At 35.0% G+C, this 12,877-nt stretch overlaps 1 long non-coding RNA gene across 1 annotated transcript in view; it reads right to left on the bottom strand.

Moving 5' to 3' along the window:
- The window catches only part of LOC144378323 (uncharacterized), a 122,586-nt gene extending 110,391 nt beyond the window's left edge, over positions 1–12,195 (bottom strand). The window contains exon 1 of the long non-coding RNA XR_013440022.1: positions 12,099–12,195. This is a non-coding gene — a long non-coding RNA (uncharacterized LOC144378323). The remainder of the gene's footprint in view (positions 1–12,098) is intronic.
- Positions 12,196–12,877: the final 682 nt, after the last annotated feature.

The raw sequence follows: 12,877 nt of genomic DNA on the forward strand, positions 1-12,877 counted from the left end.
TATTGGGATTATAGGCATGTGCCACTGGGCTCAGCTTTTCTGCATTTTTAAAGAAATGATTGAGCCAAAAATCCAAGGTTCAATAATGTTGAATCAACTCTTCAATTGACATCATGAAAAGGAGCCATATGTGAAATCACACTGAAGCTATTCCACCCAAACTTATGGAACTCTTTGGAAACCAATCACTAGCTCTAAGATCACTATTTCACTTGAGCCACAGACAGATGCAAGCAGCTAATAATACCATGTGTGTTGGGCTAAATAGAGTTCCTTGCTCACTTTCACAGAGACCTCCCACATTTCTAAGGCTTTTAAAGTTTTATCTCATCAGGGAGCATTCCCTTATGTCTACACCTCAATAAATGGATGAGCATCTCACCAAACATTGCTTTTGACTTTTACATAACTTGGAAAAGTCCATTCTGGAAGATAATAATAAGCAATCTATTTTCTGCTTAAAAACCAAATGTCATTGTTCCATAAGCTTGTCTGTGTGAGTGTGGTGGAGTCCCTATAGAGGCAGAACAATGTTTATGCAGTGAAATGACCCCTAAAAAGCCATGGTTCAAGACATCATGGAAACATAAGCGAGTCACATCCAAACAAGCTGGGAACTTTTGTTTTCAGAAAGCCTCTACAGGAAATACTAAATCTACTGCTAGATTGCAGCAGCTACCTCTGGCAGGCTGCAGCATGCACTGCCTTGCTATTCCTGGCAGTATCACTTACTTTTTGGCTGGCAGAGCCCTAAGGAGGATGCTAGCAGCCAAGCAGGTCTGAACTACGAAACTATGAGTTCATGTTATACATAGAATTTACATGAAATGAACTGAGAGCAGTGAATGGAAAAGATTTATCACTTTGGGGAAGGAAATATATGTCTTTGTCTTATTTTTTGAAAATATTGCTTCCTACAGGTATTTGACTTCATTTTTTTCCCCTCTCTTATTTCCACACTCTTACACTATCTCTGTTGAACTCCTTATTCCCTCTTTGGTTGGGTGGCAATATTTAAATTTTTATCATTAACACTAATTAGATCTGGGAAAAGCAGTATACCATAGTGATTAAAGAGGAACATTAGAAGCCAGAAAGACTTGCAATACTTTGAGTAGATCATTTAAACTCTAAATCTCAATTTCTCTATCTATAAAATGGGAGTGATGATATTATTTGTCTCATATCTGTTGAGAGTATTATGAGATAATGCATAAGGCATTTAACAGACTTCTGGCACATGGAAGGGATTTAAGAGAGCTTAAATTCTTTAAGGAGGATTCAATCTGTGGATGATTGCAGAGGGATCATTTCATGTGGTTCTGAATGTATGAATACATTTGGATATAAGAAGCAATAAGAATCATGTATGCATACTAATCAAATTGCAAGCAGTTTTTAAATATCTTTGTGTCGTTCACGCATTGATTCTGAATATCTCTTCACCTTTGTAAATATATCAATTGTAGTGTGGGTGTGGGAAATTATATAGGTGGATCAACAGAATGGATGTAATCTTGAATTAGAGTCATTCACTTCTTTCTTTCCTGTAGTCTCTTTAAATTGAATGACCCTATATTAGGGTATACGGGTTATGGTTAGAAATGCTTTTTACATCCTACTGATTCCATCTTTGTTTAGCTTACTGTTTTCAGGAGCAGATTTGTCCTTGTGCCCAACAAGCCACTTTTTAATTTGTATCAGTCCTCCAGTAACAGCTGGCTTTTAAAACAAAGTCTAGAAGAAGTCAACTGGCTCAGGAACAATCTTTAAGCCAAGGAAACACAGGCTTTGAATATTTTAGATTACTAACAAAGTAATCAATCACCAGGAACCTATAAAAGTCATTTGAAATAAATATTTTACTCCAAGGTATACATATTTTTATCCTGGATTGCTAGCTGAATAATTGCATTTATTTAAAAAAAAATATTTATTTAGCATCTGCTTTGTCAAAAAGTGTATATTCCTTTAGGACTAAAAATATAATGAAACTTATGGTTACAGAACATTATAACTAGAAGGGATATTATCTATTTTAGTCTTCTATATGGATGAGAATTTTTGCTTTAGAAATGAAACAAAGATAGTCCATACTACTTTAAGATGAGGAATATCTTATAGAATCACAAAATTCTTAAACATAGACTGACTTCAGATATAGTTGACTTCAGGTACCAAAATAATCATTGTAAAAGTAACTCCTGACATATTCTCTCTTCCCTCTTCTCTCTTCTCTCTTTCCACTTCTTTCTTCTTTCTCCCCACAAGCTCCAATTCAACCTCCCTGCTTGCTTTGTGTTGAATGCAGTTTCAGGAAGATTCTCCCCATCTGGTGGCAGAGATGGTCCCTGGCAACCTTATGCTTTCATAATTATTTCATATTATCTATTTGAAAATAAAAAATGGGATTACTTTTTCCTGGGTCCACTTACACATATGAAATGCTATAATCATGTATTGTTTATACTCAGTCCTGGACCAATCACTGTGTTTAGAGATATGGAAAATTCTGGAAGCCCTGCAGTGGGGAACGAGTGACCATGTAACCAACAACCTTTCTGAAATAGTTTGGGAGAGGGCAATTCACTAAAGAAAATTGTATTAGAAAGACAAAAAAAAGTTTGTTTGCCACCTAACTCCTTTGTTTCTTGGATAAGAGACTGAAGGATTCACCCAAGAATAATCAGCTACTGATGATCTAGGATACAATTCCAGTTCTGTGACCCTTGTGTTAGTCAGCTTTTTCATAGGCATTTATTTCGGCTCACTGTTCTAGAGGTTCAGTCCATGGTTGGCCACGTCCATTGCTCTGAGCCCAAGATGAGGAAGCACATCCTGGTAGAAGGTCATGGCAAAGAAAAGTTGCTCCATTCATGGCAGCCATGAAGCAGAAAGAGAGTTGGGAAGGAACTGCAGAAAAGATGAACACTTCCAGGGCATAACCCCTGGGACCCAACACCTCCAGTCATGCCCCACCTGCCTACAGTTACCATTCACTCCATTCAGACAAGGATGGACTGATTAGGTTACAGCTGTCACAAACCAGTCATTTTCCCTCTGAACATTCCTGAATTAGCACACCAGCTTTTGGAGGACACTTCTTATCCAAACCATAAAAACCCTTTCTACTACATTACATTCTTCTTACCAATAAGAAAGAGAGAACAATATATACATATTGATAGATTGTATAGCAAAGGGGTTAAATGCAGAAGTCAGATACCTTGGTTTTAACCCTGACTCTGAACATCTTGCCAAGTCTATGTCCTGGAAAAGTAGTTAGCCCTGCTGTGCCTTAGTTTCCTTGTGTATAGAACAGGGAGAATAGTGCCTATTTCATTATGTCATTGTGAAGAACAAATGATGCATGTGAGGAATTTAAAACAGTGCCTGGCGTGTAAGAATTATACAAGTTTTTGTTAGTATTATTAAATGTTTAAAAGCATTTTGAACCTATATTATGCCATGTCATCTGCATAACAGCTGATCTTTCTCACATGATAAGGAAAAAAACTGAATCCTTGAGAAACTAAACAACTTTTTCATTATTATATGATGAGGTAGATGTCAGGGTTTGAACTTCCATCTGTCTGATAGCATTTTACTATGATATGAAGTGATAAATGTCACACGACAAGTTCAAATAAGTGCTATATGAGTTTCAGGAAGATAGCAATCCCATCCAACTGAAGTGTTACGAAACATAAAGGAAGAAGCCCTGGCCCGCCTCCCAGCAGATTGTATTTCATAATTCACTTTAACAAATATTTGTGTGAACACCAACCCTATTGAAACACAGCAATGAACAAAACCTAGAACAGCTTATTAACCTCAAATTTCAATAGTAAAAGAGTAATTGGGCAATTTCAGCAAACAGCTCTCGATGGAAAGATAAGAACAAAAGGATAAGGTGTGGTGCAAGAAGAAAGATCTGGGATTGTGTTCCAATTGGATTTATAGGATGTGATTTGCAGAGAATTAGGGAAAAAGAGAAGTTGGAAATGTACCAGATACAGCTGCATTGTAGAGGCTCATCTGGGATGCTACAGAGAGCTCCAATGCACTAAACCCAGAGGATGATAACACATAACTGAAAGCTGGAGGGGGAAGACAATAATGCCAACACACACACACTCACACATCCATCCTAGAATACTCTCCTCCTCTAGAATTGGAATGACATTAGTTACTAGCATATTGAATAATAATGTCTGCATATTAAGAAGGGACAAACACACATGTTAATATTTTATAATGTTTCAAGCTTTTCCCAAAACAATTCACTAGAAATGTCGTTTCTTTTTTGAGGAAAATACCTTTCTTTAATTTTTTCATACTTGACATTTGCTGTTGGTCACTTTATGGAAGATTATCACTGAAACATCTGAAGAACGTATTTGTGTTGTTTTTGTCATGAGTAAACTAGTAAGGTTTTACCATCCATAGTCATGCAGAAGTAGCCATTTTTTACTGTATTTTCATACAGATTAAAGGTTGCTTGTTCTTCTGGCTTCATACAAATAAATAAATAAAAGAAAGAAAGAAAAGAACTTATCATGAATCCTAACAAAGGTGACATGAGAATAAATAAGGTTCTGAATCCAAGAACACTATTATAAGCAATGAAAACACACTGTGGCACAAAAGCTTTTTTATACCAAAGCATGTGTTTAAAAATGGGGATGATACTCAAAGGATGAAAACTATAGGAGTGTCCCAATTGTATTTTTAAATCAGCATTTTAGCACTTGTTCTCTCACTTTATAGTCAATTTTAATATGCTAACCACATGAGTCTAGTTGTAAGAATGTGATGCTTCAATGTACTCACTTCCTTTAAGTGTGGTACAGTTCATCAAAATATCTAATCCGGAATAATTCTAGTGTATTTTGCAGATGAGAAAACTCAAGAGATTAAATGATTTTCTTAAGGTCATATGGCTGGTTAGTGCTAAAGTCTAAATCAAGACTTATGTTCCCTGACAACACACCACCTCAGCTGTTGCCCAATTTTATCAGCAAATACTTATTTTTTCACATTAAGTAATTACATGTTTCCATGTATCTGACATTACCGCAAAATCTAAAAGATCAAAATAATTGCTGTCCTAAGTAGCCTCTCTTTGAACTGTTTGTTACCAGAACTTCAGGAAATAGCCAAGAATATCTTGCTCTGTAAAAACAGCAAGTGAGCTATCCAGTGCCCATTGTTTAGCAACATGGATGATTGACATTCTGGCCCCAACTCCTTATTCTATAATGAATCAATAACAAATAGTTATGGGACATAGTCCCTTGGACCTCATTCGAGTGACACTGATCTAAATTCTTGTGGAGTTGACTTAGAAATCTGGACACACTAAGGACTTTGTAGTATTCAGACTACAAAGAGAAAAATACCCAAATAACCACTATAAATTGTGATTTCAGTGACAAAGATTGACAGCCATCTCATTAGTGCAGTGATTCTTTTCCTTCTGAGTTGAGGAAACACCCATATTGTAGAAATGAGGTGGCTCTCTCTTCACCTGGTGCCATCTCTCTCCGGGTGACACAGAAAGACAGCATACTCTACAAGTGGCCCCTTCTCTCCAGATGCCACCACCACACATTTTTCACAGGTCTACTCACAGCCAGGGCATGAATCGAGACACAATGATTTGCCTCAGTCAGGCATACTAATCTTAAAGTTAACTTAAAGGCTACTCAACTCTATAAATTGCCATTGAGCAAAGTACCAAAGCACAGGAAGCAAAGATATGTAAGATAAAAATATTTACAGTGGATTACCAACAGAATTTATTCTTTGTCTACTTAATGCCAGAACATTATCAATTAAGTTTAAAAACAAAGCAAAACTAGTGCAACTTAAATACCTGGTTGCATTCTTGCTTGGGAGGGTTGGGTAAAAACACAGCCTCAAGTTTATTCCTAATTTATATGTGCCCACACTGGAAAATCTTTTGAAATTCTATGAAAACTTTAGTTTGGCTATGTTTAAACCATGCTGCATTTTCCCAGGAAGTGTTTTAGGAATTCCTTAAAAAAATTAAATGTTAGCCAAACTTGGTGGCACACATCTGTAATCCCAGGTGCTCAGGTGGCTGAGGCAGTTAGGGTCACAAGTTCAAAGCCAGCCTCAGCAATTTAGTGGAACTGTAAGCAACTGAGCGAGATCCTATCTCAAAAAAAAAAAAAAAAAATCAAAAGAACTGGGGATGTGGCTCAATGCCTAAGTATCCTTGGGCTCAATCCCCAATATCCCCAGATTACCTCCAAAAGAAAATTTTGATAAGATATGAAATCAAATATGTCTTCTCCCAAATGACACAGAAACTTTATCTAACCAATACAGAAACTTTTATACAACCATTGTTCAATTGCCATTCTTTGCATTATCAAGACAAAATTCCAAATATTATTGAACATGCACTTTTACAAGATAATAAAAAGATCACAAAATTCAGCAGCCTTAGTCATAGAAGAAAGAAGAGCTATATTACTTAAGGGAGGAAGGGGAAAGGCCATCTCTGCTTGTGATGAACTAATATAGAGGACTGAATTTGAATAACTCTCAAGCTACTGTGAATCAGTTACCAAAAATTAGTTCTAAGTACAAAAAAAGAATTATAAAGATATTATTTTACATACCAACTTATTTAAAACTATGAATTATTAAAGTAAAAATGAAGGGGACCCATACAAAATTTTATGTATCCTTGTTCTGATATTAGGATTAATTTCTAACAGCTTTATTTCCCATTTCTTTCAGCACAAGTAATAAAATGATGTTGTTCATTTTGCTAGCAATTCATATTTTTAACACAAATAAGTTTCAACTTATTCTTTATTCATAATAAAGTAATTGAGTAAAATAGGGAATACATTCGCTGGTATATTATATAGGCATTAGATTATACTTATGAACAAAAGGAAACATGAAGAGGAACTCCATAAATAATGTTGAGTGAAAAAAAAATAATACCTTGTATTAACTATATTAAAACATTATGAATGTTAGATGTTTATATAAGGTTGATAAGATTTTGAATATTTTCTATTTTCCTTTTGTGACATGTAGTTGTAAGCTACAATATATCATGTAAATTGAAAGATAGTATACATTTTTTTAAACAAATGTGCTACCTAATATAATTGGCTTAACTATATTAAACTAATTTATAATTTTTTCAATAAGATAAACTGGTATTTTTAAAAATAAATGTGTTGGCTTTTAGAAAAAAATATGGGTTATATTTAACTTTAGTGGACATTTTGTGGTCTGTATCAGCATATGAAGCTTTTATTCATAGGAAAAAAAATGAACTTTTTCAATGAGAAGTTTCAGTTTGAGAATAATTATTACATTATTTTATTGAAAAATCATATATTTTTTATTTAGCCATCATTCTGCCCAAACAAGTTGAATAATAATAATGCCATCCAAATTGCCTTATTTTTAATAAACACACTTTAAATTTACCTATCAAGGACCACAAAAATCATCAATTTCACAACATTCTAAGTAAATCCAAACCTATTTTCCTAAGCATCCTCCTTAAACTGAAAAAGAGCAAGCTGAGCTACCAAATATTCATTCCAAAAAAACAAAGCCCGTGAAGAGTGTAATTATTTTGTTCTTTCTTTAAATCTCCTTGCCAAGAATCTGAACTGGATTAAGTATTCAACACCAAGAGATTAAAGATGTATATCCCTGTAGCTACCACTACACACATCTCCACATAATCACTGGGATTAACTTTCCAAGGAAGTAGATCAAAGCTTTATTTCCTTGTGGGTATCTGATAATAAAAGCCAAAGCTGAATCAAATTCTCATCACTTTTGCATCTATCTTTAAGCTTACTGGTTCAAGAATAATCAGAATATGTAAAAGATAAGGACAGGGAGAAGAAAAGGCAAAAATATAATACCTATCCTATTTCATTTTTACCAGTGATAGCACTGGACAGGTAAGTAATAAAAAATAAGTGGAAAAGCATTGGAAGTTTTTCAGATAATAATAATAATAATAATAATAATAATAATAATAACAATAATAATAATAATAATAATAATAAATAATAGATCTTTGATAAAAAGTATTTACCCATAGAAACAGATTTTTTAGATCTAGCCCAAATTAGAAAAATTCGCTACTAAAATGAAGAACTTGGTTGTTAAGCAATTACACATTAATTATCTTGTATTTATTTAGTAAAACTCTAAAATTTAAAAAAAAAAAGAAACAAAAGAAAAATAAACTAAAATGTGTACTTAAGCTCTGAAGTAGAAGTTTACTCTGACTTTGTATTTGTTCTCTTGGATACCACTTCTACCCTGGTGCTTGTGAGATCCACAGAGAATTTGAAGGGGAAGAATCTGACTTTTTGTTAGGAGTACTCCTGTATCAACCAGGAGAAACTGGAGTCTCTCTGCTATTAAGCACATCATAAACATTAAGCCCCATTGATGAATCAGCCTTCTGTTACACATTAAGAAACAGACTTATTTTCCCATTGTTTCAGTTCCTTTATTTGAAATTCCTTTATCAGCAACATTTGTGAGCAAAAACAAAAATACACCAGTATTGAAGAGACAGAAATACTCCAGGAAGGAACTCCTAGAAAGACAATTGTTTCCCCTGGGTATGTCTAAAGACTCTGAATCTTCAAAAGATTTATCTTTTGCATAGACTAAACATTCTAACTTAGGGGGAAATGGCCTGGGCTTTTAAAAATCCCCTTCAAAGCCTAGAGACATTAGAACCAATATTTGTAAAATTATGAGATCTCATGAAAGAACAGAAAATCTTCCAGACTTTGGCCATATTTTTATCTGAATTTAATTAAAATATGGTGAACAACTTTCAACAGAAGACCATTTTGTGTGAGAAGATAATATTTTTATAGTAATACAATTGTAATGGTCCTTTATAGGCATTATAGTTATATTTTTAATATAATACTTCTGATATCCAGAGAAGTTAGTCATAATTATATCTTTTCTGCTATCCAGTGGTTATATAATGCATATTTATTTTATATGTTCAAATGTCTATTGTGTTAGTGATTACACTTCTCTCTTATTAGTTATTGTATTATACTTATCAAATTTAAATAAGCATAAAGTTAGTATTACTGTTGAATATTACTATATTCCTCTTTTGCTCAAGGTACATTAACTCTTTCATGTTAATAAGGAGCATCCAAAACTTATTTTTCTGATACACTAAGAGAAAATGTGATCTAATTAGGTAGCTCAGAAAAAAAACTTACATTGCTGTACATTGTAACTGCCATTGTAACAATAGTGATAATACTGAACAGTGTAAGAAACTATACATATCAATATATGGTTCATGATTTCTCAATTGGTAACATGATAACAGAATGTGCTCTATCATGGTTCCTCCTGTTGATCCATACCACGTTTTCTCATGGAGGGAAATTGGCCTCAGGGTAGCATCTCACTTACTAAGAAGTTAAATCACATAGCCATGAAATCATGAAGTTTATCTCTGGGAAGGTAAATCATTCAATTTCTCAGTACATAGAAAAGAAAGGAAGCATTTGAATCCCATCTAGAGTTTGATACATGTCTTCCTTCCCTGCTTGTTTACTTGTGGAGGTAACATACTGGAAAATAGGAGCCTTAACACAGGGAGTCATAGGAGGGCGTGGCAACACAGGCCTGTAATCCCAGCAGATCCAGAGAATGAGGCAGGAGGATCCAAAGTTCAGAGGCAAGAGGATCCAAAGTTCAAAGCCAGCCCCAGCAATTAAGCAAGGCTCTGAGCAATTTAGCGAGAACTTGTCTTAAAATAAAAAAATAAAAAGGGTTGGGAATACAGCTCAGTGGTTAAGTGTCCCCTGGGTTTAATTCCTAGTACCAAAAAAAAAAAAAAAAAAGTAGTCATAAACTGGGGACAGTGCACACACCTGTGATCAGGAGACTGAGGCAGGAGGATCACAAGTTTGAAGCAAACCTGAGTAACTTAGTGAGACACTGTATCAAAATGAAAAATAAAAAGGGCTGTGGATGTGGATGTAGCTCAGTTGCTACAGTGTACAGTGTCCCTAAATCCAATCCCTAGTACCAAAAACAAAAAACAAACAATAATAATAATTAGATAGATAGATAGATCTTTTTAAAAAAATTATTTACTTTTTAAGGTTTTTTTTTTTTTTAGGTGGACACAATATCTTTATTTTATTTTTATGTGGTCCTGAGGATCGAACCTAGTGCCTCAAGCATGCCAGGCGAATGCACTACCACTTGAACTACATCCTCAGCTCCAATAGACTTTTTTTTTCATATAGAACTAGGCCAATTTGCTAGGAATAGGAATAAAATCAGTGCTGGAATTTCTCACTTCCTATAGTGGGAAAAACACTAAGGTAGTAAAATGGTACATAGACACACCACCCTTTAATATTGGCAGTTCATATCTGCCCTTTTTGTCTTCAGCCTTTAAATCTCTACCTTCCTTACAATCCAGATAATACAGGAAAAATAGTAAAGCCAGAAAACAGCTCTCCAGAAAGGAAAAAAAGAAAGCCTTCTAGACTTTTTGATTATGTCTCTGTAACAAGAAGGAGTCCAACCATTAAAATCACATGAAGGACAGATTTCAATTTATGCCAGATCCTACTAGCAAGTACACCAATAGGTTTAACACTGATACCCATCTGTGATTATTGAGCGTGCTATCCTAGGAACTGAGCTAAGCTTTTCTCTCCATTATCTCATCTGGTGACTCAACAATAGTTAAGTCATGTAATTTTATGTAAATCATATAATTTCTCCTTACATCTAAATATCAAGAGATTTTATATGGTTACTCATCTTGCAAATATTACTGCTATTTAATGGAGGCCAACAGAGCCAGTGTTTCATGCTTCTGTTATAAAGCTATACTGTCTCTGAAAGAAGTCACTTTAATTCTTTAAATGCATAGAACACAGAAATGACCACTTGTATATTTTGCATGAGTATCTGTTGTTTCTTAGAATTTAAAACCATACACACACACACACACACACACACACTCAACTTTGCATACTAATTCTTGTCTGATTATTCTTCATGGCATACTTTGTATAGATTCTTTCAGAATTAAGGGATAATTCCCTTGTGTTTTTTTTTTAATATTTCCCATCGCTACTTTTATGTTATTCAAAGAAATGCTTCCAAGTCACTCTTTTCACATTGCCTTTTCCCATTTTCCAAATCAGCTCACCTTTGTGTATGCCCTTATAACTGTGTCATTAGCAATAATAATGATTGATCTATCCTCCTTCCAGCCTTTAGCCATCTGTGCAAGCAAAACTTTCAACCCAGACATTTTAAGCATTAAACATATACTGGAGCTCTGTTCAATAGATCTTTCATAAATCCCCAGCCCCCAGCCCCAGAGAGTAAGAAAAGTCAGGTCATGAGCAGGAAGTAATGGAGACAAGGCAGTTTCTGAGCTGAAACTCAGACTCAAGGCTGGTTTATTGTTGTCATGACTACGAGTTCCACATGCCTAAAGTCACTGGTTTCTGAAAAGAATGATGCAGTGTCTAGCCTTACAGCTGGACATATAAACCAAATTAGTCTGCCATGCCTCTACCTGCTCTGTGGTTATTAGTGAAAAGAGCAATATATCACACAATCAGTCATGCAGCAGTTAAGCTCTGCACACATTGCTTTCTCAGATCTGTAACTCATTTTTTTTCCAGTTATCCAGAATAATAGCTTGAAATCTGGGGGGCATAAACTCTAAGTAATTTTGACCAATATTTTAAATTTTTGAATGAAAAATAAACCAGAAAGTGATTTATATTATTTCTAGGTACTAACACTATCTTCATTTTAAATCACAAAAAGTAAAAGTATTTTTGCAAATTCTGTGGAAAAGGATACAAAACATCATTGATTTGCATTTTTTTTTTTTTTTTTAATGAAGAGGGTGTTTCAGAAAGTTTGTCTGCTCCAGATGTGAAATGAGAGCCTGGAGAGCTGGATTCTATTCCTTGCTCTCCAAATGATTAATTGAATGACCTAGGGGGAGTAATTTAACCCGGCCATGTAAAAAGAAAATATGCATTTACCCGCCAGAACAGGGTGTCTAAGTTGAATCCACACCTGCACCATTGACTTCACTGCTTCTTCAAAAATGCTGTCAGACTTCCTCCTTGCTCTGAGGCTCCCTCCAATCTCCCCCTCACTTAACTCTACCTCCTGCTTTAAACCCTGAAAGTCTTATCTCACCCATAAATATTTTAGATCTCCGACCTCCTTCTTCCACTGGTTCAGCTATATCTTCAGGACCTATTAAAAGAAAGCTCAAAATTGTGAAGTAAGTTCAATCTGTCTTTCAGCATCTCATTCTCCTGGCCCTGACCCACTGAGGGCTCCATTTTAAGGCACTTGGCATTTTCAGGCTGTCCACATAGCTATTTGGTGTCTCACTGTACCGTATCTAATTTGCTTTGCTCTGCTTAAGCAGATACCCATGGTCTAAAATTTGCCAGTATGCCCTCTCCTTCCTCTTGTCAAAAGTCAGATTTCATCATTTCTCCCGACTTGCCATGCTTTATTCATATGGCCTCATCAATCTAGAAAGGAACTGGGTACAAGATGCTGCCTCTCCCCTTTGTTTGTACATCACCTGCCCTCTGGGTAGAAATCATCACTCCAATGAGCAAAAGAGCAAAAGAAGCAGTGACTTAAATGGGGGAAATGAAAGGGTACTGCCCATTATATACTCACAGGCTGATAATGAATCTTATTTGTTAATGTGTTTCCCTTTCCAGATAACATATAGACATTTTAAAATGAACCATGAGCCTATTCTAAAGCAATGAGTTTCAGGATTGAAATTTCAGGT

The sequence above is a fragment of the Ictidomys tridecemlineatus genome, chromosome 6 (genome assembly GCF_052094955.1).
Source record: "Ictidomys tridecemlineatus isolate mIctTri1 chromosome 6, mIctTri1.hap1, whole genome shotgun sequence".
NCBI classification, from domain to species: Eukaryota; Metazoa; Chordata; class Mammalia; order Rodentia; family Sciuridae; genus Ictidomys; species Ictidomys tridecemlineatus.